Here is a 27,866-nt window from a genome sequence, read left to right as displayed (position 1 = left end):
TATTTTCAGCACACTGAGCACAGATATTTGCAGCACACTGAGCACAGATTACGGAGCTTTTCAGGGAGAGAATGCAGCCACGTTCTCTCTGTTCAATCTCCAATGCACGAGTGAAAATGGCGGCGGCGCGCGGCTCTTTATATAGAATACGGATCTCACGAGAATCCGACAGCGGGGTGATGACGTTCGGGCGCGTTCGGGTTAACCGAGCAAGGCGGGAAGATCCGAGGCTGCCTCGGAACCGTGTAAAATAGGTGAAGTTCGGGGGGGTTCGGATCTCGGAGAACCGAACCCGCTCATCTCTAGTTATCATTCACATGGCCAGAAAATAACAAATCCTGCTAGGGTATGTAAACTTATGAGCACAACTGTATAATTCCATATACTGTAGGTTTCCGCACTCACATCCAATCATTGGTCATCATAGGGGTGCTCATCAAGGTAATGCTGGAGGCTTGCCAAATAATATTGGTTCGTGAAGTCATAGACTTGGCAGAGGACACTCACCATTCCAGTAGATACTTAAACATTTTATTCAGACATCAGCATCAACAAGTATGTGTCGAAGTTTCAACCCTACCGGTTCTTCTTCAAGGCAGCCACATGAGATATCCTTTCAGCATGCAAGTTGTGCATGCTGAAAGGATATCTGTCTTGAAAAAGACCGGTAGGGTCGAAGCGTCGACACATACTTGTTGATGCTGATGTCCACATAAAACCTTTAAGTATCTACTGGAATGGTGAGTACCCTCTATATACAGTGGGGCAAAAAAGTATCTGGACAGCCACCGATTGTGCAAGTTGACCCACCTAAAAAGATGAGAGAGGTCTGTAATTTCCATCATAGGTACACTTCAACTGTGAGAGACAGATTCTGAAAAAAAAAACAGGAAATCACAATGTATGATTTTTTAACAATTTACTTGTATATTCTTGTGCAGCAAGATTTATGGTTCTCACAGACCTGTTACTTCTTCTTTAAGAAGTTCTTCTATCCTCCACTCGTTACCTGCATTAATGGCACCTGTCTGAACTGGTTATCTGTATAAAAGACACCTGTCCACACCCTCAAACAGTCAGACTGCTACCTCTCCACCATGGCCAAGACCAGAGAGCTTTCTAAGGACACCAGGGACAAAATTGTAGAGCTGCACAATGCTGGGATGAGCTACTCGACAATAGGCAAGCAGCTTGGTGAGAAGAGATCAACTGTTGGCGCAATTACTAAAAAAATGGAAGAAATACAAGATCACTGACAATCTCCCTCGACCTGGGGCTCCGTGCAAGATCTCACCTCGTGGGGTATCAATGATCTTGAGAACGGTGAGGAATCAGCCCAGATCTACATGGGGGGACCTGGTCAATGACCTCAAGAGAGCTGGGACCACAGTCACAAAGGTTACCATTAGTAACACACTACGTTGTCATGGGTTGAAATCCTGCAGTGCCCAAAAGGTCCCCCTGCTTAAGCCAGCACATGTCCAGGCCCGTCTAAAGTTTGCCAGTGACCATCTGGATGATACAGAGAAGGATTAGGAGAATGTAATGTGGACAGATGAGAGCAAAATCAAACTGTTTGGTATAAACTCCACTCACCGTGTTTGGAGGGAGAAAAATGATGAATGGCATCCCAAGAACACCATACCCACTGTGAAGCATGGGGGTGGAAACATCATGCTTTGGGGCTGCTTTACTGCAAAGGGGACAGGACGACTGATCCGTATTAAGGAGAGGATGAATGGGGCCATGTATCGTGAGATTTTGGGCAAAAACCTCCTTCCCTCAGTTAGAGCATTGAAGATGGGACGTGGCTGGGTCTTCCAGCATGACAATGACCCCAAACACACTGCCCGGGCAACTAAGGAGTGGCTCTGTAAGAAGCATTTCAAGGTCGTGGAGTGGCCTAGCCAGTCTCCAGACCTCAACCCAATAGAAAATCTGTGGAGGGAGTTGAAAGTCCGTGTTGCCCGGCGACAGCCCCAAAACATGACAGATCTAGAGAAGATCTGCATGGAAGAGTTGGCCAATATACCTGCAACAGTGTGTGCAAACCTGGTCAAGAACTACAGGAAACGTTTGACCTCTGTAATTGCCAACCGAGGTTATATTGCAAAGTATTGAGTTAAACTTTTTGATTGTCCAAATATTTATTTTCCGCAAGAATATACAAATAAGTTGTTTAAAAATCATACAATGTGATGTCCTAGTTTTTTTTCAGATTCTGTCTCTCACAGTTGAAGTGTACCTATAATGGAAATTACAGACCTCTCTCATCTTTTTAAGTGGGTCAACTTTCACAATCGGTGGCTGTCTAAATACTTTTTTGGCCCACTCTGTATATATATATATATATATATATATACACACACACATACACACACACACACACACACACACACATATACAGGAAACCACCGCACTCACTATACCCAGGAATGGGGTGCACACCTGCACTCACCACCCCCAGGCCGTGGCCTGTGACCACATTGCTTAAATAATATTGTACAGAGATCCCAGCACTCACCTTAGTAAGCTCACTCACCTAAATACATCAGTACATAAATAAATAATTGGGTTTTAGTTTATGGATTGTTAGCTGTGAAACCATGTGCCCTTAGAGACTGTGGGGTATATTCAATTGCAGTCGAAAAGACGGCAGTTTTCGGCTTTTTAAGGTCGAATCTTGATTCGACCTATTCAGAGCTATTCGACTTGTCAAAAGCACGTGGATCGGCGGAATAGCTGCCGATCCACGTGTTGATGTCGACAACGGGGCCAAATCCGACAGGTTTTGGCCCCCTTTTCGACTATCTCAAGCCGACATCAAAATGATGTCGGAATGAGATGGACCCGGAGGAGGCGAGGGGGGGGGGGGGAGCCGCAGGGAGACGGGGGGACAGCCGGCGGGCATACAGGAGATCAGCGCTGCGATCGCTGCTGGAGCCGGGTGGAATCTGCCGTGAGGCCGGGCGGGTGAGTGACACTCATCTCCTCTGGCTGCCGCCGGCTGTCCCCCCGTGGCTCGCCCCCCCCCCCCCCCCCACTCCTCCTCTGGGTCCCATCTAAAATTCGACTTGAAAAAGTCGAATTTTAGATGGGATTGAATAGGGGTTGTCGGATCCATTCCGACAAATACATGTCGGAATGGATCCGACTTTAATTGAATACTCTTTTGTAACACTACCTCCACCTTTGGAAAGTGTGACTCCCAGTTGGATCTAAAAATGACAATGTCATCTAAATACGCTGCTGCATATTCCCTGTGCGGCCAGAGCAATTTATTCATAACTCTCTGGAAAGTTGCAGGGGTGCCATGCAAACCAAAGGGCAGCACTTTGTACTGGAACAAACCCTCCAGCGTTACCTAGGGTAGAGAAGGCTGTCTTTGCTTTGGCAGTTTTCGTCAGAGGAATTTGCTAGTACCCCTTTGTTAAACCTAGCATGGTGAGATGCTGGCTTGTTGCTAAATTTTCTACAAGTTCATAAACCTGGAGCAAAGGATAGCAATCAAACTGAGAAACTTTTTTTTAACTTTTTGAAGTCATTACAGAATCTCAAAGCTCCTGAAGGCATGGGCACTACAATTATGTGATTGACATATTTGATCCTGGAGGCACTATCATCCCATTTAACGTTCTACATGACAAATTTTTGATTCCACACAATTTTTTATGTACTTACAAAGTGTCCATTATGCTCAGTCAACCGTTAAACAGTTACCGGTATCCAATTCTCCTGATCCACTTAATTCCTTAATGGTGTTTTTAACGCTTCATCCATATAAGACCAAATATCTCAGTGCAGAATTGGTGGTATGTACCCCTGCAAAGGTGTGGAATCAAACAGTGGTAATCTGGGGTCATGATATTCCTTCTGTCACCTCTGCTGATGCCCTGCTGGCTCATTATGACACAACATTGAAATATTTACACTGTTCTTGGTCGATGTAAAAACAATTAACCGTTTCTATATATCTCAGGCCTGACGGATCCGTATAGTGGTGGAGAAGTTGGGAGATTGTCTTAAGTGCAAACGCACTAATGCTACTTTCTACCACAACTTTTGGCAATGTTCCAAGGTACAGAGGTTTTGGGGTAAAGTGGTTCAATATATCAATTCCATCTTTCATTTACATTGTCAGTCTGACCCCCTTGCCTTGTTATGTGCAAATTTATCTATGTGGGATTTGGGGCCCCACAAATCCTCTGTTATGCCTCTACTGACTGTAATAGTCACTGTTGCAAAAAAGTTATCTTATGCAGGTAAAGCTTTGTTAATATGGACATTATATTATAATCTGCAAAAAGCCTTCCCGGCAGTGGAAACCGGGGTAATGTCTTTTTATAAAAAATGGAATTCACTGGTTGAATCTCTTGACTCCTCCACCCGTGACAAAATTTTGAAGGTTTTTGAGACCACTTCCTGGTACCTATACCGTACTTTGTCATAACTGTTTCTTGCATTGCTCATGTCCATTCTAAGGGTGTGTACACACGGTGAGATCCTTGCTATGCCTGATTTTCACTTGCGATTTCCCTTGAACTCCCCGGAGCCCAGATAGCACAGATTTTGACTAACTTTTCTTGAGATATGGACTATGTGTGCTTATGATTTTGGCTTATGTGAGATTTTGGCTTATGTGAGATGTCATTGACATGTGACATGAACTAGATAGTACACTGATCTAGCAAGGATTGACTTGCCTGCACAGTCTATCTTTTCTTGCGATGCCGACCTGGCGGGACCGCGCATCGGGATCGAATCGGGATCGCAAGGTGACTTTCACCTTGCGATCTGCACTAACTTTTCTTGCGATTTTGACTATATAGTGTAAATGTTGATTTACTTACATGACTAAAGGCAACACTTTAAAAAGACATTCAATACACTTTAAATGGAGCCGCTGCGGCCGCTGTAATCAATCCTTAGCTTACGTACTTTTTACCCAGTTTGCGTACAGAGCCCCGTACCGTGTACGCACTTTGCGTACAAACGCCGCGATGGTCGTACAAAGTACACGCGGTGCGTGCACACATACAGACACGCCGTGAGCACTTTTCAGCTACACGTGTGACTAGATTACACTTATATAACACTAGCAGGGAAAGAGAGACACAACACCAATTTGCATTTCAAAGACTATGTTGGGATCTGACCCACCAACGGTTCTTTACTAGCAGGGGGTTACAATAACAACAATACAATACAATAAGACAAAAGAGAATTTGAAAGTGCTGATAAAGCTAAATATTTATCTTATATAAAACCCTTTATGAGGTCTAAGAACACTGTACGCTATTTACGTACGGAGTACCGTAAGGGTACGCTCGTTGCGTAACGATCGCTTAGCCGAGGTCGAGACGCTCAAGCGTCACGTTCGCTCACGGCCAAGAGATCACAGGCAGGCACGCTATTGGCTGCCGACTAACGTAATGATTCGCCATAGCGTAGCGGCCGCTCGGGACCACGAGGAGATCACCAGCGGCGCAGACGCTCACAATGTTAAACCTTTATATCTAAACCATAAACAATGAAATATGCTGTAAAACCTTAGTGTAGAGATAGGGTGTAGATGCAACACAGTGTAACCTTATTAACTTAAAAGCTGCTTGAGCGTCACCGACGCTCTGAGAATACTTAACACTATAAGAAATACACAGATACCGTGCTTAGGGTCCAACGCCTAATATATATATTATGAATGTTATACCTGCAAAAGAATTAATACAATACAAGTCATACACTACAATATAACATAGACTACCTAACCAGATAACTACACATGAAATACAATACAATACTATTACGTTTAAGGGATTACGAGAGAAAGAGGAGAAGAGAGAGAGAGAGAGAGAGAGAGAGATATGGCCCATAACAACAAGGAAAGACAATATGATTGCGGAGAAAACTTACGCACAAAGGAAACGATCACATGCGCCTCTGGACATCCAGCTCCCGATTTTCAGCAATGATAACCATTGAAGAGTGAGAGCTGGATGTGATCGGCTTGTCTATTTATGCCCCACACACAATACAATTCAATGGTCCCTACAATCTCATTGTTCATTGGACACAGGAATTCCTCCTCGCATTATAACAAAAGGTCATAGGTTGATTCATACAGGTGGGCTGTGACGATTTCCAACAGCTCAGGTGGGAGGGAAACTGGGTTTCCCGCCGCATGGATAATTAAGTGCAAATAATAGTAAATGTCCATAAACTTCTTATGTCCATAACTATTCGCACGAGCGATTAATCCGCTTCAAACCAACACCGGAATATTGCTAATTAAATACTCTTCCGATGGATACTAAACACCACTGTATTACTCCTGTCTGACCCTTCGTATCAAACAAAGAGGGATTTCTCTGTTCAAGAACATTCTATATTAACCAAACTTTCAGAATCTATCAAAGGGACCATGATCTACAAAATACATTATATAGTGAAAATATGTAACGATTGAGTCGCACGCTACGAACACATGAACTCTACCGTAAATGCACATACCGCGCGCCCGCGGGTGCCCGCAACAGCGAGTATGCGCACGCACGGGAGAGCGCACGCATGCGCAGCGCAGACCTGTGTGAGGTGCAAATATGGCAGTGTGCATAGAGATATTTTTCTGACTTTGACAGTGCTGACACTCTGTATATATATCTGAAATATATTTTTATTCTTTAAACTACAAAGTTTTTGAATACCAAAAATAAAATTCAAAGAATATAAAATCAGCAGTACAATTAAAAACACATTTTTTTTATCCATGTAATAAACCATGTACATGACCCTCTTTTCTGGTCCCTAGAGACTGATAGCAATTATTTGTTACTTTGTTCTAAACACAATTGTATCAATTCAGTCTCTGTGGAGCAGAAAAGCTCCTAACTCCCTGCAACACAATAACTCTGTTAACTATATAGCTAATTATACTAGACAAAAACACCTACAAGGTTTCTAGTTATTTTTATTATAACACCATATCACTCCATCTTATATGCTTTTAGAATAACATTATAATGTCCACAATGTGAGTTTTTTTTTTTTACGTGGTGTATGGATTTTGTTTATCGTTCTGGCACCAGGTTTTAATCAGTAGAATAAGATGAAGTACATTGGAGTCTTTGACTCGAAGATTGAAATTTAATAGCGTGCACGTTGCCAGGATGTTTCAATCATCTCTCAGCGCAAGAAAAGTCAGTTGCACATATAGTGTTAACACATGGCCATGTATATAGTTTTTATGCATCAACTTTACCCCTCTCGATGTGCGGGGAAAATTTGCACTGGTCAATAGAACTTCCGGCTCTGGTAGCTAAATTCCGTTTAGTTGAGCCAAATCTGGAGGTCCAAATCCAGTTCCACGTTGGTTAACAGGGCTGTCTTATAGACAATTTCATTACTACATTTTCATATATATTTTGATCACTCAATTGTCTATTAAATACCTGGGTAACCTATTTTATATATTGCACTAATCCATTCATTACATTTCATCTTATAAATATACCATTTATAAACCGTTGTTCATATTAGTACTGTTTATTATTTACTAATTAACCAATCACAATTTATATCCTTTATTTATATCTGTATTTTGAGACACACTTCTTTATAATGTTATTTACAACCCCTACTAGTATTTTATTATATTTATATTTATTAATGTATGTTTTTCTTTTTAAATTTATTTATATGTTCTAATTAGTTTAATTAATTTTAAATATCACAGATTTATATCTGTGTGCCAATAGATCTCATTCGGCATTTACCTATAAATTTCATCTAGGAGAAAAAGGAAACTCAAAACTACTTCTAAATATATACCCCCCAAGATTTTTAACTACTATTTCTCCATATGGAGAAATAGATTTTATATATATAAATTTCCCATCATCTTCTATTCTTTATAGCTTATCTTTCATTCCCCTGGTACAGAATAAAAGTCAGATACTCTTGTAACTTATCCGTGTTGTAACCCCCTATAAAAAGGATCCTCAATCCATCAATTTTCATCTGTATAATATAGATCCCACTTATTCTTTATCCAGAGGTATTCACTTACAGCAGATACTACCCACAACACGTATGTAATCCTTATTGTTTTTATTTTCTTTTATTATTTTGTTTTTGTCTTTTCCAGGGACTCGGATGGACATCCGATATCATCTGAGTTACATCTCAAAAAAGACAATAAAAATATGTATGTATTATTTATATCGTTTAGGGGACTCTTTCTACTGATTATATTTATCCCACAATACAATAAGAAAATGGCTACAGTCAATGGTACATACGTTTTGGTTTCGCCTGCGCTTCCCGGTCCGGTCCTCAATCTTCAAGGTTGATGATCTTCAGAGATTGAGAGAGTGACCTGGCCTGCAGCTGGCTATTTATACATTCGTCCAAAATCTAACACAATGGAAACTGTAATCCCTTTGTCCATTGGACACAGGGATGGTCATTTACAGTACAGGAGAGGTCATAGGTCGGTTTGAATAGGTGGCCGATGTCTGTTTCAGGTGCAGTTGCAGATGTTTTCCTCTGGGTTCAGTAAAGTGTACAGTAAATACAGTTAATATTTATATTCTGCTCCTGTGCATAACTATTCTCAGGAGCATGCGATCTTCAGCAAACTAACACCGGAATATTGCTCTTAAAATACCCTACAGCTGGATACCAAACACTACCTTATAACCTAGTTCTGTCCCCTCCTATCCTGTAAAGGTGAATCCCTTTGTTCTTGTACCATTTAAACATGTGTAACTCGCTGGTGTGGTGCAGGGAGACTATGTGTACATTGTGCACTATTTGGATTAAATATGTAATGTGTTTTTATGGCTTTTCCTTGCGATTACAAACACTACCGTAATTACTCATACCACGCACTAATACGCAGGACCGCGGGAGCGACCATACGCAACTTGTGAATATGCGCACGCACGGCAGAACAAGTATGCGCACGGGGGCCATCTGTGTGTAGTTTGTACGTGATGTGTGTACTGCAATATTTTTCAACTTCGACAATAGTTAAAATCGGAAGAAAATATCTCACCGTGTGTACACACCCTTATGGTGATTTTTGTTTTTTATTTCAACTAATTATGTTTATACCATGTACACACAGCACTCAGGTCTGGTTTTACCTGTTCCTTCGCTTCCCTCTGTCGAAGTCAAAAATATTACATACACACAACATACAAACTCCAAACAGAGTGGCCTCTGTTTGTGCGTTTTGCGCATATACGGTAGCATATGCATTTGCACAGAGAAGCCACAAAGACATATACAACATATTCATACAACACAAAAACAAAACATGTTTAGCACCATTTTGTATTAAGTTATATAATAGAGTGTAACATTATATATATATATATATATATATATATATATATATATATTTATTTGGAATGAAACAAGTTAAACATATCATGCTTAATGTCAAAATGATCAGGAGAATGTGTCTTTTAATTTGATAGCTATGGGAAGATTGTAGCATATTGCAACTATTAGTTATGATTAGATGTATGAAATCTAAAGTCACTCTTATTAGAACAAAGACAGCATGTGTGCAGCAAAAACCAGTGGCTAACTTCTATAATTGCATCTTCAAACTGGACGTTGCTTGCATATGAACTGACTAATAACACATCATGAATGAGAGATCGTCCTCCTCTGGACAAATGGAATAAAATGAAACTCATTGTCGTATACACCCATTATTTTACTGTATAAAGGGAGGGACTCAGATTCCAGGCAGCTCTGTTTCTGATACATTCTCACACACACACACACACACACACACACACACACACACACACACACACACACACACACACACACTTATCAGAGGTCTCCTACCTGATGACTGGCTGCCTGGGACCAGTGAAACTAAGTGTATGTATATTGGCTGTAACTGATCCTTATGTAACTACAACTGCTTCTTGTGTAATTGTAACTCTGTAACCATATTTATATATGTTATTTTGTATGCATACCCTTTTAATATCAAATATATATATATATATATATATATATATATTTATCTCTGAGCGTTGGACCTCAGCTTACAATGTGTGCAACTGCTTGCTTTCTCTTAAGGGATGTAGTGCTGTGACGTTCAGCGCACTTTTATCGTATATGGTTATAAGATGCACCTTGTGTCCACAGTATATATTAACGCTGGCATTAAAATGTTTATTTAAAATAATTAGAAATTCACAGTTGGGGGCTCTGTCCGCGATATCACGTACTTAATGATGTGCTGTACAGACGCACTGTGGTCTACCAGCTAAGGATGGACGCATCTAGATGCTGCTGAACCACATGCGTTTTTTTTGCGCTATCAGTAAGGCGCTGATATAAATCAAGGGACAATAGATTTCTTTGTTGTGTGAGTGTGACAAAAACGCACAATATTAGAAATGCTATAGCGTAATTTTATTGTTGCAAAACGAGGTTCAGTAAGTCATATTCTGTTTGATTCAGATTGGATTGTTTCTCTGTTAAGTAAATTTAAAGAGCGTTTAAAAGTTGGTGCATAGTATGGATATAGCCCTGTTAGCATGCTGAGGCCTATTCGCATACTGCTAACATAGGCCTGAAGTAGCAAAGCTTTGTTCGCGCTGAAAAAGCGTGTGGAAATGTTGTTACCATGCAGTGGGAAATGTCTATTAGGGCAACTTCTGGTGCTTGTATAATTTGTGATTTATTTGTGACAAAGGATAGAGTGTTTGTATTCTGGCCGCATCGTGTGATCACCATTTTGTCCAAGTACATGGCTTGGGAAGGGGGGAGGAGCAGTGGCCATTTTAGGTACATAAGGTCACTATCCACCTAGCTAATAGCTGACTTCCAGCTGTTCCTGAAGTCCATTGTTAAACAATCTATAGCCTTTGTCACAATATAAAAAATATATGTACAAATTCATCACCATTTAAAAGCTACCAATGAATTTAACTAACCCATGCCATAGTCAATTATAAAAAGTGTTTCAATTAGATCTAGTGAGAGTAATAGTGAGGTAAATACTTAGCTTATGTTATGCACACCAGTGCCTGCAGGAATGTACTGGTGTCAGAACTGTTATGCACTCCAGTGCCTGCAGGAATGTACTGGTGTTTGAACTGTTATGCACACCAGTGCCTGCAGGAATGTACTGGTGTCAGAACGGATAGGTATGCAAAACAAATGAACTCACAGACAGACTGGGGAATATGACATTACGTACACAGAAGGTGATAGGGTAACAAAATACACACAAAGTGAACAGAGAAGCCCAGAGGCTAAGGAACTGGGTGTCTCCCTAGTATTAGTAATGCTCAGATGGGAAAAGCAAGATGTTGTGTTTTAATACGTAGAGAACCCGAAATGCTGTTGCTAAGGGCAACAGCAAAACCCTAAAGGGTTACCAACGGGTGTGGCAGTAAACTCCTTGGTCAGAGATGGAATGATAGACACAAGGAGAGTCTCCACAATCCTAATTCTCACTTGCAGTGCACTGGTTCAGCTTACTGCCACTAAACTGACACCTGACACCTTGCACAGTGAGACAGGATTTAGGCAGGCAAGTCTTAGAATACAGCCGCAAACTTGCTAAGTTCACAGAGTAGTAAAAGAACCCCAGCAAGCTAAACGACTGACTCCAGTCTTACTGCTAGGTCTGGATTGGCAGAGTGTAGTACCAAATCCCCAGGCCTATTTGCAGTAAGCAACAACAAATACAAAGCTACACAGTACTGGCTAACTTTCAGGAACTGACTAACCAACAAAGATTCAGCAGCATCTGCTTAACCTGAGAAGAGGCCTTATAAAGCAGGTGCTGTCCACGCCCCACTCAGACCTCACAGACTGTGAGCACAAAAACCAGCACCGGATCCCCTGCCGTGCACAGAGCCTGTAACCACTGCACAGCAAAAGACCCGAACCGGAGTATCAGCTGCGCTCAGGTTACTCCGCTAGCACTTGTCTCCCGGTTGCCATGACGACGTGGCAGCACAGGGCAGGAGACCCTAACAGCTTGATGTAAAAATTACACACAGATAATAGAGTTTTTTTTTTCAGGATTTGTTAACCATCTGCTTGCTACAAGATAGGCAATTAAAATGTTAATGAACTTGTCAACCACTCTGGAACAACAATCATGTGAACATCTGACATGCAAATTAGAGGCTCTGCAGAAATTACATTCATTCAGTATGTGTGTATAAAAATATATGCTGTGTGAGGGTTTTCATAAGAGTGTAATAAATGAATGTGTGTGTTATATATATATATATATATATATATATCTCTTTATCTATATATATATATATATATATATATTATATATATTATTATATAAAATATGTATATTTATATCAGTGTATGTTCTGCAAGATGGCTATCCAATCTGAATCATAGCATTTAAATTATAGTCAATAGCCATATTATATTGAAGTGTTTTATTGATTGTTAAAGTGTCATTGTTAACAAAAATTTGCTAAATATTTGCATTTCATAAGTGAAGCTCCGTTCCTGCCTAAAAGTTTAGGTAGCACGTAGTGGAAGCTTTCCGGCAGAGGACTTCCGGTGCTCGATGGGAACGTGGAAGCATTTATCTAACTACTACAATACAATACAAATATATATATATATATATTTTATTGTATTGCTAGAGTTGGGTAAGACAGTGTGGCAAGCTACGTGCAAAGGTACGCAGCGATACACATTTGCGTACGCAAGTATACACGTGTCATAGTACAATAGTAAGTGGACGCATATATATCGACGCACAGGTACACACATGGACACAGAAGGCCTGAAACGTGAGTGCATATTTACGCAAGCGGGAGTTAGCCGCATAATAGAAATTGATTGTTAAGGTGGGATAAAACACATTTTAACAAGTAACTATCCGATTTTAAAGCACATTACTATAATACTTTGTTAAAAGTGTAATACCTCTGAAGGGTATGTTATCAATCGCTGGTAAATGACTTTTTTTTCTGTACAGAAAATCTAAAAGTGTGGGTTGTTGAAAAGCAAGTGTGAGTGCATTGAACCCCAGGAAAAGCGGGATCCCGTCGGTGAGGCACTGAGTTAGCAGAGGCTTGGTGGCGAGGAGGTTAGTGACCACTGACCTCCAGTATTAATTGGTATTGAGGCACGTAGTGTGTGTGTTTTTAAAGGTAAAACATGTGGAGGAGCGTGATTTTTGGTGTTACGCTCCGGCTGTGGAGCGCAGCTTGTGAATTCGACTCCCGTGATCTTAGGGCGTATAGATAACAAGTATCTATAAGCTGTGCGATTGGACCGCACGTGTGTGTTATACGCGGTGCAACGTGATACCATTTGCGTAATTTTGCGCAAATTGCATCATCATACGCACTGTGTTAGCATACACAGATGTGATGTGTGTAAAGTAAAGGAATTTTTTCGCTGACTCTCTCTCAGGAAATATTCCTGGTAGACATTCATTGGAAAGGGTGATCGATAAGTTGTTTCTCACCCAAGAAAATTCCAGTGGATAGAAACCAAAAAGATCAGGCTTTTAACTTCCACTGCAAAAGGTGTGGTATTGATTTATTGCTGTAAATACTTCATACTTCCAGTGCTGAGGGGTCTGGTAGGGTCCTTGCTGGGTACGCGGGAAGTCACTACAGGAGCGGGCCGTGGTACTGGCCTGCGGAGGAGCGGGTGAAAAGCGCTCAAAGGGACTTTTCACCGTCGTCTCGCGTGGGCCATTTGGTGTTTAAAAAGTCCACAATGGGAGCCAAGTGGAGCCTGCGAGAGGTATTCAGGATCCAGGGTTCAGGCTGAGGAGCAGAGGCCGAAAGGGTCCGCTCGGTATATTAGGTGTAAGAAGTATGGTCCTTACATGCAGAGGCTTTTTGTAAAGGTATTGCAGGTAGTACGTTTAACCAAAGTCATATAAGACAAGAACGAAAACATAATAACTGTTTGAACTCGTAGCAACAATAAGTAAAAAGAGAAAACAAGTACACCGCCATATGTGGATGTGCAAGCAGTTACAGCCAGCATACAAACTATAGAAAATAATAAAAATATGAATGTAACCTATATATGTACTAATGAATGTCAAAGTTTTACTTAGGAGAAGGTGACCCGACTCTGGTTTCAGCCATTTCTCATGCACTCAGAGGAGTAATATCCAACCGGTAAAAGAGTAGCTATAGCCTGCAGGGAAAGTGGCTGAGACCAGTGGAACTGGTAAGTATGGAGCCATTCAAGTACATATATAGCCAAAAAATAAAATAAAATAGTATTTCCCAGTAGGAAAGCGGACAGAGATGGGGTAACCCCCAGGGTACTTCTTTTTAACTACCACATAAGAAGTATTCATTTCTAGGAATGCCCTTGTCTAGATAAGCTCGGAAATGTTGTTGGACCATGTACAGACCCTTAATATGGGATGAGAAGGATTAAATGTATACTTCGCATGACCTAGAAGCTTGTTTTTTTTGTAGTACTAGAAAATTCTCTGTTAGGATAAGATCACTGGTAAACACTAATACGGCAAATGGGAGGAACAAACCGCTCTCCAGTGTGAAGCGTCCTGCAATGCATCTCCCTGCCTCTGTGGGTGGACCCAGTTAAAGTATCAGGGTTTGCTGTGGTTACCGTCCAGCAATTGTGGTTCCTGTTCAGGCACCAAATATGACAGAACCACATAGACAGAGTACAGTCCAACTCACTTTATTTCCAACCCAGGCATGTTACAAAGTACATGCAGGTTTTGCAGGTCAGGTTTTACAGGCAGTCTTTAAACAGCAGCACAACATAACAATTTCTAATAAGTACAAGTAGTATAGATTCCAAATGGCTCCTAACATAACCCCAGACCCCAACTTATCACCTGGCCACTTGTTGGCATCAGGAGCAATGACCTACTGAACAAACACAACTTCAAAGGTAGCAGACAAGTTGTAGTGATTAGTCCAGCTGTGGCTTACAACAGACTCAGCTAAAACCCGGACTGGATTCCATCAGACCTTTTGCTGATGCTCCAATCCTGCAAGCGTACATATATATATATACAGATGTGTCCACTTACATCTTTGCTTTTTTACCAAATTGGCACAACATGCAAAACACGGCTAAGCTGTTTTTCACGAGTAGTGAGTGGATTAATTTACATTTTTTTGTTTGCCATAATCGAATATGTATAAAGTAACATATTAAAGAAGCAAATTAAGAAAAATCACAAGGCATGGCTAAATCTCTGAGTCTATGGCATGCAAAACTGTGCCATACATGGCGGGATATAGCAAAGATGTATGTGGACACATCTGTATATATAAAATCAGTGACAAGTCCGACACACCATGTTTAAGAAAAGGTATACTTAACTGGTTTCCCCCACAGTAGTCATTGGTATATGGAACGAAGGTGCGGCACTCCAAGCTTTTGAAAAAATACAGCTCACAGCACTGTGAACCTGCTGCTGTGAGCTGTATTTTTTCAAAAGCTTGGAGTGCCGCACCTTTGTTTCATATAACCGGACACCTGTGATTTAGCTCTGAGGGTGTCAGTGCGGCTTCCCGGGACTTTGTTCTGTGATAACCTGTGTTTTCTTTGGAGCTGCACCACTGATCATTCTTTTAAGTATTTGTTGTGTTTTTTTTGTGGTTTGTTTTTTTTTGTTTGTTACGGTGTCTTAGTGTGCTTTGGACATCTATCTGCTTCACGCTGCATAGTATGGAGCATGACATAGGTGACCTTACTGGCACAAAAAGATTTTTGGACAAAGATGTCACACGAATATTGTTTAACACCACTGATCAATTAGCTTTTGATGTAGACACACCGTCTGAAATTAATTCTGATTTGCTGAAGTTGCGCAAACGATTGGTTGAATTGGAACTCCATGGGTTGACTCTTTCCCAGTACCATAAAGAGAATCTTATACCCAGGGGTCTAAGAATTAGAAACCAACCTACTATTGGTCGCAACAGCAAAGAATTTTGCAGACAGTGGTGTCAAATTTTGAATCAATGTAGTTTCGACCTTATGATCTTGATAGTTCAACAGGTGAATTCAGAAATTGAAAATGTAAAAAAAGATATTGTCATTTGTGAATCTCAAGGTTTGCCCATATTGAAAGCCGATAACTCAGTAGACTGGGTAACACAACTTGAGGAAAGTCTGGTATCATTTAAAAATGAACTATTGGTCTTTAAAAAAGCCAAATACAGAAAAGTTAAAGACGATTATAAGGAGTTGAGGGTTTATCCCTGGATTTTTACACCAACTAATCGCCGTCCATGGCGAGCGGGACAAGGCTATAGGAGAAGGGTTGAGACACAATACACTGACCTAGATTCCCAAACTTCACATAGCGACTCGGATCATTCGACACATAAAAATACGGCCAATTTTTTAGGCGAAAGGGCCAATACCAGGAGTTATGTAAGGGGACACAAAAACCCAAAAAACCCTGTAGACGAGGAGGGAAGAGGCACAAAAGCAAACGCAAAAAATCAGAAGGTAGGCAGGAGGTAACCGTGTTAAATTTGTCCACATATACACCTACAGAAATTGAGATGGCAGTTTTATCTAAAGGTCTGACGTATGTACAGACACACCGTCAGAATGCTTTTGATTGTGAAGTTGAATTGTATTTATTTCAACGACAATTACGCCTGAAGGACTTCTTTTCCGGTAGAGGTGAGACTATGGGACAAGTTACACGATTCAGGGGTAAAAGTGTATTTGATCCACCAGCATGTAATGCCTCTATAGAAACTTTTATGAGACTAGTACGTACAGAGTCTCAGGCCAGTATCCGCATTTCTAGGAAATATTTTTTCCGATATGACTAGACAGGAAGCAGAGGCGGTGAGGGGCTTACGTGACAATACTACCATTGTTATACGCCCCGCCGATAAGGGCGGGGCTATTGTTTTATTGAACCATTGCGATTATGTCAATGAGGTACTCCGCCAACTGTCTGACAGGGATTGCTATGTGCAACTTCCGACAGACCCTACTGAAAGTTTCAAAAGGGAAATAGATTTAGTGATCTCAATGGGCCTTACTAACAGCTGGATTGATACACCTACAGTTGAATTTCTCACACAGGAGTTTCCATTAATTCCACTGATGTATATTCTACCGAAGGTACATAAGTCCCTGATTGCTCCACCTGGTAGGCCCATCATATCATCCAGAGGGTCATTAGGCCAACCCATCTCACAGTACCTCGACTTCCTCCTACAACCAGTGGTTCAATCCACTCCGTACTACATTAAAGATACCACTGACTTTCTATGCAAGTTGAATACCGTTGGTTTGTTACCGTTTGGTTGCCTGATGGTGACCCTAGATGTGGCTAGCCTGTATACAAATATAGGACACACTGAGGGTACTGCAGCCATCGGGTCTGTTGTCCACCACAGTCCACAGTATACGGGTCCCCCTTTGGAATTTACTATTCTATTACTGGAGTTGGTTCTTCAAAAGAACTATTTTTTGTTCAACAACTCATTTTATTTACAATTGCGTGGCACAGTGATGGGGTCCAATGTGGCCCCATCATATGCCAATTTATTTATGTACCAGTATGAGCAAAAACACATTATGGGAGATCCTGTATTTTCAGGGTACATTGCGTTTTACGTACGTTACATTGACGATCTCTTTATGCTGTTGACTGGGGGCGAGGAATTATTGCTGAGTTTTATTGATAAGTTGAATACGTTGCCAGGGTCCATTCGCTTTACCAGTATTCACAGCACAGTTGAAATTAGTTATTTGGATGTCCTGGTGAGACTAGAAAATGGACGTTTAACCACAGGGATCTATAGGAAGCCGACTGACAAAAACTCTCTATTATTAGCATCAAGTTTCCACCCGATTGCGTTAAAAAGGGGGTTACCATATTCGCAGCTTGTCCATGTGTCCAGAATCATTTCAGACCGCACACAATTATCTGATGCCCTTGCAGAAATGGGGGACAGATTTATCGCCAGAGGCTATGATAGGAATGAGGTTGGACAGGCCATCATAAGATGTGAGCAGCATTCCCGCGAGGAATTATTGGAACCTCAGACAAAGGTGGATACAGACCGGCTGGTCTTTGCAAGTACATATTCCATTGCATCTGGGAAAATTCGTCAAGCCATTTTAAGACATTGGCATATATTGCAAACAGACCCAGTGATGAAAGAATATTGTGCTCAACCACCATTATTCTGCTATCGGCGAAGTCGTAATTTAAAGGAACAAATTTCCTGCACTGATATTGGCCCACGAGTGGGCAGGGGAACCAGCTGGTTGCAGTTACGTAAAGGTGCCTTCAAATGCCATGGTTGTGTCAATTGTGCATTTATGATGACTGGTAATAGCTGCTCACACCCGACGAAAGGGACGCAGTATCCCATACAACATCGGTTGACTTGTGATACCAAGTTTGTCACTTACATGATTGTCTGTCCGTGTAAGAAACTATATATTGGGAAGACCATACGCATGCTGAAAGAAAGAATAGCGATGCATAGGTCCTCCATTAAAAAGGTCTACACGAAAATGGATGGTGGAACTCCCCCTGCATTTTGTTACTAGAAATCAGAAATTGAGTGAATTCAGGTTTATGCCTATTGACCATGTGCCACCTCTGAGGAGGGGTGGCGATAGACATAGACTATTACTCCAACAGGAATGTCGGTGGATCCATAGACTGGAAGCAATGGCCCCACAAGGACTAAATGAGGAATGTTCTTTTGTTCCTTTTCTGTAGAGCTGTGATACTGGTCTATCGATGGACCCTTTTTGAGTATTTATGATTTTTGAATGTTTCCGTATCTTTCGTAATAATTTACAATATGGCTGAAGCCTTATGATTCGCTTTGAGGGATGGTGTTTTTCAATACTGTGTATCATTATTATTATTATTATTTTTTATTATTTTGGTTGTTCTTTTCATCTATGTTATATACTTCATGTTTTGAATGCATAGTATATATGAAAGTGGGGATTTGATTGTTATTCCTGTTTATGCTTACTGGATATGACCCCATATGTTGCCTCTAACATGATTTAAGCATTCACTATGTGGTGACCATGACAACCGTTGCACTTAGATGTTAGTGCACCATTTTCCGGGTGGTTTTTCCATCGGCTGCGCAGAACGGGGGTGACTTCCTGTCTGTGGACCGCGGCGTGCGTTCCACGGGCCGGATCTTCTGGTCACGTGGAGCGCATGGCGTGCGTTCCACGCCGGATTGCCTCTGCAATGCGCGGCTGAGGGGGACTGACCCCCGCAGCTGTGTTGCGCCCACTGGTGTAATTGGTAAGTATGGTCAGTGGGATAAATAGAGCCCACATTGTTGAGCAATATTTGCACTGCACGCAGACACTTTACTCTCTTTGGCACATGGCACTTTAGCTGGTAATTCCCCTGATGAAGGTCTGAAACTGAAAACGGCTGTTTGGGATGCCACCCATGCTATGCTTCTGTTGCACCATGATGAGTATATGCTGGATCTTACCAAGTTTCTTCAATTAAATTGTTTGTTCAAATATAGAACAGTATGCTGGTTCTGTTCAAACCTACATGCGGATGCTGGGGAATGGACATGTTTTCATATCAATTTGATTTATAACCGGACACCTGCGATTTAGCTCTGAGAGTGTCAGTGCGGCTTCCCGGGACTTTGTTCTGTGATATATATATATATATATATATATATATATATATATATATACACAGAGGGTAGGTGCGGCACTCCAATAAATCAGTCACGAAACTCCGTTAACCACAACGTTTCAATGCCTTTTATTTGTTAGGCATTTTCATCAGGATATGATATCCTGATGAAAATGCCTAACAAATAAAAGGCATTGAAACGTTGTGGTTAACGGAGTTTCGTGACTGATTTATTGGAGTGCCGCACCTACCCTCTGTGTATCGATTTCATTGTGAGGGCACCCAGAGCTATATTTGTCTAAAGTGGCTGTGCCACCCCTACCTGTCATATATATATATATATATATATATATATATATATGATATATATATATATATATATTAGCTTTTATTCAAATTCAACCCTGAATAAAAAGACAGGGGGTGAGAGAGACAGGGAGACAAAGAGAGAAGGCTTGGAGAAGAAAACAGGAAAATGTGGAAGAGATAGAGAGACAGGGGAGATAGAAATAAAAGCTGAGGCTGAAGGCACAAGGAGCAGTGGAGTGAACGGGAACGAAATATGTGTGAGAGAGAGTGTGAAAGACAGATGGAGAAAGAAAGAGAGAGAGGTAAAAGACGAAAAGGGCACTAGAAGGTTCAAAGAAGGTGGAGAAAAGAAAGAATGAAAGGGAGAGGGAATTCAGAAAAAGTAATGGAATAGGGAGAGAAAACAAGGATTTAAGGTGAGATACGGCTGACAAAAAAAGGAAAGAGGATAAAGTAGAGGAAAGAATGGAGAAGAGAGATGGTGGTAGAAACAAATATGAGCAACAGAGGATAAAAGAGAAATCTCACCCACCTGAAACACTCCATCATAGCTTTGTAGTTATAACTGCCTGTGGACAAGGGTGTAATGTTGTCCAACACTTTTTTTTTTTTTAAATATATTTATTGAAGGGTTTTCAAACATATACATGCAAATACGAAAATACGCAAAAGGAAATATACATACAACATGGGAATACTGTATATTATACATGTAATATATATGTGGGGGGGGGGGGGGGAGGGGGGGAAACACAGAAGGGTAACAGAGATGGGAGGAAGGGGAAATAAGACCAGATGAGGGTGAGTGTTAGGGCCTGCCCATAACACTTCTTATCACATTATAATATACTAATGCCAGGGAAAGAAGAGTTATTATAATAAATGAAATGGATCGTTGACCAGTTAAGATAATATACTCAAGCCTTTAGAAATTACTCATAAGATAACATAGAGCAGTCCAGGGTTTTCAAGATATGTTGTTTGGTAGGTGTGGGCAACGTGTCTATAAATGGGCTCCATTTGCGACAAAACTTTCGCGTGGTAAAGAATGGAGAAGTTAGTACCGTTTTTCTATCATAATACAATAATTGCAAAAGCTTTTGCTTGACTTCCGCAAGGGAAGGAGCGGAACGTTTAACCCATCTAATTAGTATACATTTTTTTCCAAGTGTGAGGATCACGCTGAGGAGAGGGATGTGTCCAGCTGTGATCTGACAGTTTGTAAAGTTTAATGTGAGACAGGCTAGCTTGTCTGGTGCAATGTTCAATAGGAATAGACTGTTAATATAGATAAAGAGTTTACACCAGAATTTTCTGATTTTTCTGCATTCCCACACGCAATGTATAAAAGAAGCAGAGGCTTTTCCGCATTTAAGACAATCACCTGATTCGGCGGCTAACATGTGGGATCGTTGTGCGGGTGAGATGTATGCTCTGTGCAAAAATCGCAGGTGTACTTCTTGGAAGTAAGCTGATGACAGAAATTTCAGTGAGTTTTCACACGATTGTGTGATATCAGAAATGGTAACTATTGCCGGGATGTCGTTTTTCCATTTTAGCAGCAAGTTATCCCATTGCGCAGTGGGAAGGCAGGATATCAAAATGACATAGAGATACTTTATCCTAAATGGTCGTGTCTGGGAGGAATACAGAAGAGCATCAATATCTTTAGAAGCAGGGTAGTCTCTAGAGGAAGGTTTTGCATGAGGCAAGACATCGTAAGAGAGAACAAAGTGACGCATCTGGAAATACATGTACAAGTGGCGAGGAGACAAATTAAATTTCTGGCATAGAGCAGAAAAGGAGTACAGGACTCCACCTGGGTCAAACACCTTGTGAAAGGAATCAAGGCCTTTCTCCTTCCAGAGGGAGTACGTAGCATTGTGCAGCGAGGGCGGAAAGCCGGGTTACCCCATAACGGGATAAATTTAGAGAAATAGGGATCTCGTTGACATTTTTTGTTGATGGTTAACCAAGCATAGGATGTGTCTTTAAATAGTATATGGTTCTTTAATTGGGGAGGTATCTGGGAGTGATGTGAAAGTATTAGCGCACTAGGGGCGTATGGAGAGAAAATTGCTAAGTCGAGGTCATAATCAACATAATGGGATGTTGCATGGATCCAATCCACAATGTAGCGGAACTGGACAGCTAAGGAATATGCTTGAATATCAGGAGCCGCAAAGCCGCCCTTTGCTTTAGGGGATTTTAGTTTCTGTTTGGCTATGCGCGGTCTTTTGCCTCGCCAAAGAAATTTAGAAAAAAGTGTTTCAAGTCTGAGGATATCTTTACGTGTCAATGAAATAGGAAGCATTTGCATTAAATAAAATAACTTGGGGAAAATAATACATTTTATCACTTCTAGCCTCCCCAGGAGAGATAATGGTAAATCCATCCAGGAATCCATCTTGAGGGCTAGGTTCTCAATAAGAGGAGAATAGTTAATTTTGTAAAGATTAAGGAGGTCAGAGCAAATGTTAATACCTAAATATTTGAAATGGGAAAGGGTCACTTTAAAGGATGGAATGTCAGGATGGGACAATATAGAACTAGAAGGTGTTAAGTTGCCCAAGAGCAGGAGTTCCGATTTATTGACGTTAATTCTGTACCCTGCCAATTTCCCAAAGGAGTGAATCAATTGTAATAAGGACGGTAGTGATTGTTCTGGATTTGATAAAAACAAAAGTGTGTCATCCGCAAATAGTGCTATTTTCAAAACTTGCGGTCCAATGGCGATACCCTGAATGTGTGGAGAATTACGAACAGCTATAGCAAGAGGCTCCATTGATAGATCAAAAAGGAGTGGTGAAAGTGGACAGCCTTGTCTCGTCCCCCTCTGTAGAACAAAGGCATCTGAAAGAAGGCCGTTGCAAGAAATGGAAGAGGATGGTGCAGAGTATAGTGTACGGACAACAGAAATGAAGGAGTTAGGGAAGCCAAATCTGTGCAATGTTTGGAAGAGGTAAGGCCATAATAGAAGGTCGAAGGCCTTTTCTGCGTCTATCGATAGGATAAGCGCCGGGGGGGAGGCAATAGAAGAGTTGGCATGTTGGATGACCGAGAGGACCCTCCGAAGATTCACTACCGAATGGCGACCATTTATAAAACCTGTTTGGTCTTTGTGGATAAGTATAGGCATGACTGGCTTTAGTCTCTGCGTGAGGATAGATGTAAAAATTTTAAAGTCCACATTTAATAATGAAATAGGCCTATAGGAGCCCGGTAAGGAGAGGTCTCTGCCAGCTTTAGGTAACACCTTGATCACTGCGTCAGTGAACCTATCAGGGAGAATCCCCTCGGTCATGATTTTGTTAAAAACCGCCTGCAAGACAGGGCCAATCTTGTGGGACATAGATTTATAAAATTCATTTGTGTAGCCATCTGGGCCTGGGGCTTTACAAGGTTTGAGCCTTTTTATAGTTGTTAGGATTTCAGAAAGAGTAATAGGAGAAGATAGTGAGGAAATCATTGTCTCTGGTACATGGGGTAGTGGAAGGTTATCCCAGAAATGGGGGGGATATGTATCATGCGGGGTAAGTGCTTCTCCCTGATCAGGAGAGGAATATAAGGATACGTAGTATTCACGCATAATGGCTGCAATCTGGGCATTAGAAGAGGTGCGGGAGTTATCCGGTTTTTGTAAGGGATGGACCATCATTGGCTTCCTGGATCCCTGCAATAGTGAGGTGAGGAGTTTGCCTGCTTTGTTTCCAAAGCGGTGAAACTTGTAACTAACATTAAACTGATATTTTTCCCCTGCTAGATGTAAGATGTCATTAAAGGTAGTTTTAGCCAAAATGTAAGCTGTTCTAGTTTCCGGAGAGGGTTTTGTTTTGAAAGATTGATATGCCGATGATAGGTTGCTTTGGGCTTCTAAGTATGTTTGGTTAAGCGATCTCTTAAGATGTGAGTAGTAAGAGATCACTTCGCCCCTTAAAACTGTTTTGGCGGTTTGCCAGAAAAGAGAAGGATTTTCTATTTCATGTATTGAGTTATCCAGTCGAAAATTCTCCCAGATGTCTTCGCATTTACTTTTAAATTTGTCAGATTTCACTAGATGCGAAGGGAATTTCCACAAAGGGGGGGAAGATTTTTCCACTGTATAAGCCAACTCAACCCAGACCATTCCATGATCCGAGATAGAAATCGGTTCAATGGTAGCTTGGCGAATGTTGGGGAATAGTAGAGAAGCAACCAAGACATAATCTATACGTGACCATGAATTATGCACCATTGAAAGGCATGTAAACTCTTTTTCTGTGGGGTTTAAAGCTCGCCAGGCGTCTACCAGATTCAGACTTTTGGATAGCCACGGCACACCTAAATTGGGAAGAGGTCGGGATCGACTTGTGGGATGAGATTTATCAAGATACAGAGAGGAGACTAAATTTAAATCGCCACATAATACCAGGGAGGAGGGGTCACAGGATTGGAGTTTGGCTATAAGTGTTGTAAAAAATTTTTTTTTATAGACGTTAGGAGCATAAACGGAACATATGTGGTAACGTGTGTTGCCCAATTTACAATGCACAAGCACGTATCTTCCCTCTGGATCAGCCTCCATCGACAGTACTTCAATTGGGAGAGAGCGTCTCACTAAAATTGCTACGCCACAAGATTTTGAGTTAAGGGATGCTGCGCCCAATAAGGACCAATTCAACATCTGTAATTTTTTAGTTTCCTTTAGAACCAGATGCGTCTCTTGTAAGCATGCAATGTCTATATGTTTTTTATTCAGATAAGATAAAATCTTTCTCCTTTTAGCAGGTGTATTTATGCCTCCTACATTAAGTGTACATATCTTAATCGTAGCCATATCTCAAAAAAGTAGAATATGACGTCTGGCAGGTATAAGTTGTAACATCGTGTCTTATCTCTATAAGAGTTGGAGGGAAATGGGTGGGATGGGAAAACACATAAGGAAAGAAAACATTGACAGGGGCGACAAACTTAAAGATTATGGAAAAAAGAAAGTTAGACAGCAAAAACACACGTAATGAAATATACATTACAGAAGTATTAGAACTGGTATTAAACCGACTTCGGGTGAAGCTGTAATAGAAAGCGGTTACAACCACAGAAAAACAAAAAAGGGCGGCGGGGGCTTCTCCGCTGCCACCAACAACTGTAGAATACAACAACATTAATAAAACATTTTGTCAAGCTCACCAAACGATCACCAAACCATATATATTACGGCACAGCAGTGTGTATCGCCTAAGCTGCACACCAACGTTATAATCAACATTTTAGTTAGCATGCCTGAAACCTAAAATGGGCTACTAAAGAACTAAGAAAGAGTCACCCAGGTGGATGATCTGCAATATCCTGCTCCAGCGAATCAGCTTCTTCTTTGAGATATGCTTCAGCATCAGCGGGATTCGTAAAGTCCGTGAAAGAGGATCCCTGGAAAATTCTGAGTCGAGCAGGGTATAACATAGCGAATTTTCGTTTATTCTTGACCAGATAGGCACAGACAGGATTGAAAGCTTTGCGAAGGCGAGAAAGTTCAGCAGAGTAGTCTTGAAAGATCCGTAAAGGGACGCCCTCCCAACGGAGATCCACTTTACGAGAGGCTTTCCATATAGCGTCCTTATGAAGAAAGTTCAAGGTTTTAAAAATAACCACACGTGGCCTCTTAGCTCCAGTACGTGTCTGTTCTCCCATTCTATGCACACGTTCAACCACCATGTCAGCACACTCGTCTGCAACGTTTAGCATTTTAGGTAAGGTATTCCTGACAAATTGCTCCAGACTTGGACCTTTAAAAGATTCGGGCAGACCAATTATACGTAAGTTGCACCTGCGTGTGCGGTTTTCAATATTGTCCATCTTATCAAGGAGATGTTTATTGTCCTTTTCCAGACGCCCCACAGTGGATTTTAGGTTTTCAACCTCGTCCATGGTTACCCCTAAGCTGATCTCTGTGTTAGAAACTCTGTTTGAGAGTTGTTGCAATTGCAACGTAATGTCTCCAACTGCTTTCTGTAGCAGGGGGGCCATCGTGTCCTGGATAGCAGTTACCATGTCTTTGTAAGTTAGGGGGGTATCTGGAGGTGAAACAGTATCACGTACCTGTTTTTGGGAGGTGTCGGAGGCGTCTTTAATCGCTTTCTTCGCTGCAGGTTTCACTGGGCTAGAATCCGAACTGGACGGAGGGGTCTGGTCTGCTCTCCGTTTATCCTGCCGAGGAGGTAGTGCTGGAGGAGGAATCTTGGGAGTAGTTGGTGGGCCCAGGAATTTCTCCATGGCGGTCGTAGAAATTAGTAAGTCAGCCAAAGATATCTATTCCTATATCATAGGATCACGTACCTCAGGTACAGTAAAAGACCTTTCCCTTCGCCTCCAACGTTAACTTCTGTGCGGCAGGAGGTGAGAGAGCCTTGGAAAAGTTATGACCTTTAAAATAGATGCACTGTCAGCGTGCAGCGTAGTAATCACAGCCCCCGGGGCCCTGCAGACAGTTGCCGTGTATATCCGACCCTCAGCACGCCGTGCAAGCGCACACGGCGTGAGCGGGTATCGTGCCGGGGGGGGGGTGAGGGGAGAGCCTGCAGCGGGTGACGGGAGGTGATGGTAAAGGTGTGCCTTTCACGATATTTAGGTGCACTGGCACCTTGCAGCGAGCATGAAGACGCGTACTTCGTGTGGTACGCACAGTCACCGGGGCGCCGCTGCCAGCTGCTGTGTAGGCCCGACCCTCAGCACGCCGTGCGAGTGCACACAGCGCGAGCGGGTATCGTGCCGGGCGGGGGAGATCCTGCAGCGGGATGTGACTAGTGCCGAGGACCGGAGCTGAGACTCGTGAGCGGCCCGTTAGTGAGCGGTGGAGGCTGATGGCAGCGGAGGAGCACACAGGAGTTGCTGCTTACTCCGCCATACCGGAACCCGAAGCCCTGTTGTCCAACACTTTTACAACACCTATTCAAGTTAGTGCAATGACAAAAAGAAATAGCATTTGAACACTATGGGACTGCTGTTAAATGTGCTTTTTTTCACAGATTCAAATAGTGAGATTCAGCATTTGGCACATGAATGTGAGCAGTTTATAGATTTTTGCATATCTCCTGCAAATTAATAGTCGGACAGATCTTTGTTGCATCTCGCCTTGTGTCATACGGGTGCATTTGGGGCGGGAACTGGGTGGAGACCATGGAACTGTTCAGTCATGTGGGAGTGTCCTGTAGCTAGAGTTCCATGCTATTCTGAGTCTTGCTTGCGTAGAAGAGAAGCCTGTTTTCAGACTGATCTCTTGCACTTTGCATGGGGCTGGTGCAAGTGCCGATACTAATAATGATGGTTGTGGCTATAGATGTAACAACAGTGGGCAAAACAGTTTCCCACTTACAGGCGCACTGATCCTCATAAAGAGCATAGAAAAGAGCATAGTGAAGCTCCCCACTGTTGCCTCTCCCACCATACAGGTAAGCTCAGAGCTGGATTAAGGCTTCGGGGGGCCTGGGGTACTTAAGACAGGGGGGCCCTAAAATTTAAAATTAAAATCATAACGTCTTCAATCACTACAATGATCTACAATGATCCAAAATTCACATTACGCCACACAGTATGAGTCAAAATTCACATTAAGCCACACAGTATGAGCTGTATTCACATTACACCACACAGTATGAGCCGTATTCACATTATCCCACACAATATGAGCCGAAATTCACATTATGCCACACAGTATGAGTCGTATTAAATTACACCACACAGTATGAGCCGTATTCACATTACACCACACAGTATATACCGTATTCACATTACACCAAACAGTATGAGCCGAAATTCACATTATCCCACACAGTATGAGCCGTATTCACATTATTCCACACAGTATGAGCCGTATTCACATTATGCCACACAGTAAGGGCCAATGTTCAGGGACAGGGAGAGTGACAGCAGG

General features: G+C 41.8%; 1 long non-coding RNA gene across 1 annotated transcript in view; it reads right to left on the bottom strand.

Annotated features, from left to right (window-relative positions):
- Nucleotides 1-810: 810 nt before the first annotated feature.
- LOC135021137 (uncharacterized) overlaps nt 811-27,866 on the bottom strand; it is a 90,310-nt gene continuing 63,254 nt past the window's right edge. The window contains exon 3 of the long non-coding RNA XR_010218456.1: nt 811-874. This is a non-coding gene — a long non-coding RNA (uncharacterized LOC135021137). The remainder of the gene's footprint in view (nt 875-27,866) is intronic.

Source organism: Pseudophryne corroboree, chromosome 2 (assembly GCF_028390025.1).
Source record: "Pseudophryne corroboree isolate aPseCor3 chromosome 2, aPseCor3.hap2, whole genome shotgun sequence".
Lineage (NCBI taxonomy): Eukaryota > Metazoa > Chordata > Amphibia > Anura > Myobatrachidae > Pseudophryne > Pseudophryne corroboree.
The sequence above is the reverse complement of the archived record's forward strand: the minus strand, read 5'-3'. Positions and strand labels throughout refer to the sequence as shown.